Source organism: Octopus sinensis, linkage group LG7, assembly GCF_006345805.1.
Source record: "Octopus sinensis linkage group LG7, ASM634580v1, whole genome shotgun sequence".
Lineage (NCBI taxonomy): Eukaryota > Metazoa > Mollusca > Cephalopoda > Octopoda > Octopodidae > Octopus > Octopus sinensis.
This window is the reverse complement of record NC_043003.1, coordinates 66,414,583-66,418,410: the sequence shown is the minus strand read 5'-3', so window position 1 is coordinate 66,418,410 and position 3,828 is coordinate 66,414,583. Positions and strand designations below refer to the sequence as shown.

At 38.0% G+C, this 3,828-nt stretch overlaps 1 long non-coding RNA gene across 1 annotated transcript in view; it reads right to left on the bottom strand.

Moving 5' to 3' along the window:
- Nucleotides 1-774: 774 nt before the first annotated feature.
- The window catches only part of LOC118764265, a 5,863-nt gene continuing 2,809 nt past the window's right edge, over nucleotides 775-3,828 (bottom strand). The window contains exons 2-3 of the long non-coding RNA XR_005000065.1: nucleotides 917-920; nucleotides 775-882 (exon numbers count right to left, since the gene is read on the bottom strand). This is a non-coding gene — a long non-coding RNA (uncharacterized LOC118764265). The remainder of the gene's footprint in view (nucleotides 883-916; nucleotides 921-3,828) is intronic.

The following is a 3,828-nucleotide window of genomic DNA, read 5'->3' as shown; positions in this document are numbered from 1 at the left end:
ATTATTTATGTTATTTATCATGTTATAAGATTTGTTTAGTTTATTAATACATATCTTAATATACGCTAGGTTTTGATAGAGATGCATGCAAAGATCTGCGGATTAAGTTCTTTTTCGGATTCCTTATTCTGGTTAGGTAATATCTCATTGTAATATCTTGACATAGCTTTCATTACACGAACATATTTCTTAGAGATAATTTGTGGTTTATCAATTTTAAATACAGGGTTAAAGCAGAAGTTTGGTACGAATCTTAAAAATAGTTGTTTAAGGGACATGGCAGCGAATTTTCCAGTAAACAAATGATATTCTAGAATTAATTGTATTCAGCATAAAATAAAATACCCCTCTTATCCCACCTCTCCATCTATCCCTGTGTGTGTTTATGTTCGTGCGGTCGTGCATGTGTACGTGTGTGTATACATGGAGAGCGAGAGTATACGTAAATGTGGAAATACAGATACACACCATCATGAATATTTAGTTCCTACGCACGTTTCAGCAACGTAGTTATTTGGAAGCTGAGTGGATAAACATAATCTACGTGGGTCTATAACTCATACAGTAGTTGTTGTATATGCAACTGTATACATAAGATTTCCCCCGGCGTACGTACATTTTGGTCTCTTATATGTAAGTATATATTTATCTAAATCTTGTACGACACTATTCTCTTATTCTTTTATCCTTTCCTTCTTTCTATCAGCCCTTTCACACTTACTTCGTTCATTCGACTCTTCGTCCTTTCATTCCCCCTCCTCTCTCACATTGCCTTCTCTTCATGCTCACTCTCCCTCCTCTTTTTACTTCACTGTGTCACTGTCATTTTTCCTCGCCCCTCCTTATTTCTTCTGTCCCCTTGCCTCTACTTCTCTCTCTTCTCTCCGCACGTGACCGTTGTTCGGCCAAGCCTGACCTTTCTTTCCTGGTTCGGCCGCTGTCCGTGCAACATCTATATTCTTCCCTGCGCCTGCGAAATCTTGTATCCTTGCCGTAAGGCTTTACTTACTCATAAGACAAGTTAATTTAATTCGTTTAATTTAATGTTATCCTATGTAAGCCTAGTACTTTTACTATCGGTCTCTTTTGCCGAACTTCTAAGTTACGGGGACGAAAATACACCAGTATCGGTTGTTAAGCGATGTTGGGGACTAAACGCAGACAAATAAACATAGACACAAAAATATACACACAAAAAAAAACACACACACACGTAATATATATATATAGTAATATATATATACGACGGGCTTCTTTCAGTTTCAGTCTACCAAATCCAAGGTGCCACGCAGTGGGACTAAACCCGGAATCATATGATGGTAAGCAAGCTACTTACCACACAGCCACTCCTGCATATATATGTATATGCATACATACACACATAATACATACATACATACATTCATACATCCGTCCATCCATCCATCCATCCATCCATCCATCCATCCATCCATCCATCCATACATATATATATATATATATATATATATATATATATATATATATATATATATATATATACATAGACAAGGTACATATCCAAGATGCTCCACCACTCGACCAAGGGTGTTTTATGAAATAGAAAAAGCCACCGGTTGTCATGCTGTGGAAGATAAACATATACACATACCTACATACAGTTCTGTATGTAATGTGTGTGAGTTCTACAGTTAATGATCGGCTTGGAGCTAGAGTAATAGGCATTGTCCATGTCATCGTGCAGTGGGCCTGAAACGGAAACCACATGGCTGCGAAGCCAACCTCGTACCCAGTCATACTTCCGCTTGTGCAATTTATTGTTCATATAATGTCTCCAAAAGGACGGACATTCGTAACATTTTGAACATTTCTTGATTAAAGTATGGAGAATGAAATAATTTGATATTCCTTTGAATAACCAATGCAATTTTCTATTTTGAATTTCCTTATTATAGATTTTTCTCGCACGTCAGTAACACAGAGTCATTTGTTTTCAATGCATTAAATTGCCATTTATCCTAAAATATCTAAACACTTCCAATTTATCTTTCACAATGAACCAATCCAAGAATTTTACCTTAGACGTGTACCTGATGCATTTGTAATAAGTGAAAATGTATCCCTAAACCAGTAGCTCACTGTGCGAACAGCTGAACGAGATTTCATTAACAGCTCTGTATTCCCTTCGGATGTCAATGTTAAAAAGAAATTTTGCGGTGCGTTGAAGATAGATTTGAAAATTTCTTTCTTTACGTAATGTGTTTGTGGACGGTGAAGATGTGGTTCAGAAGAAAATCCCATGTGTCGAATAACAAAGTGTTACGATTGCTGTGCTGTGTTTAATCAAGAACATTTATACGGAAACTAGATGAAAATAGAACTGCAAAGCAATATCAAAATATATTGGATGAAGAGATTGGGTAAGAAATGATGGGAACAGCAGAAACAATCTTATGGAAATAACAGATTTCCTGTTTCAAATCCCATTCGGTTACGTATGCTCTGTCGATTAACTCCGTAACATCTGTTGCCGTGAACAGGTTAGTATCTTTCCACGGCGCTGCAAATACATTGAATAATTTTTATATCTTCTAAGATTTATTAACCGTGAAAGAAATTCCGTGATTACAAGAGAGTCAATTGCGAGAAGAAAAAGTGTTAATGGAGTCGCTCACCCATGACATCAGATAAGGCATTCAAACAGCGATGAAAATACTTTTAAACGTAAAGCAAAATGCTATGGAACATTTACTAAGGCCACATTGACCACGGCGGAATTTGAAATGTTGCTAAGCATTTTGTCCGATAAGCACACGAGGCTGCCATCTCGACGTCTTAAACGAGTCAGGAATAATGAAAAGCAATCTTTGGTTTTGCGAAAGACAAGTAATGTCAGAGAGAGAAGGACTCAGTCAATATCTTTGCCTGATATTCATTTTTTTACACAGAAAGGAAAGCATAAGCACTCTGAAAGGTGAACACAGTATACAGACCCCAAGATGCAAGATACTTTATTTACCGCTTTCAGGATTCTGAAAAACCCAAAAATGTGTGGGCATAACACTAAAGATATTTATGAGGCCACAAATAGATTAGCTGGAAGAATCATTACTCTGGTGAGCTGGCAGAAATGTCAGCACACCGGGCGGTATTTCGTCTGTCGTTACGTTCTGAGTTCAAATTCCGCCGAGGTCGACTTTGCCTTTCATCCATTCGGGATCGTTAAATGAAGTTGCAGTTGCGTACTGGAATCGCTCTAATCAAATTTTCGGGCCTTGTGCCTAGAGTAGAAAAGATTCTTAAAGGCGGCGAGCTGGTATAAATGTTAGCACGCCGGGCGAAATACATAATGGTATTTCGTCTGTCTTTACGTTCTGAGTTCAAATTCCGCCGAGATGGACTTTGTCTTTCATCCCTTAAATGGTTGGTAAATTAAATACCAGACGAGTACTTGGGCAGATCTAATCGACTGACCCCTCCACCAAAATTTCGGGCCTTGTGCCTAGTGTAGAAAAGAATCGTTACCGCACCAAACAAAATTGTTATCTCTTTATTTTTTACTTGTTTTAATCATTAGACTGCGGCTATGCTGTAGCACGGCTCTGAATGATTCTTAGTCGAATGAATAAAACACAGTACTAATTTTTTCAAAGCACAGTACTTATTCTTTCGTCCTTTGCTCAACGGCTAAGTTATTGGGACGTAAAAATACCAACAACGGGTGTCAAGCGGTGGTAGGGGGACAAACACAGACACAAGGACACACACACATACGAGGGTCATCTTTTAGTTCCCATCTACTAAATCCATTCAGAAGGCTTTGGTCTGACCATGGCTTTAGAAGAAGAT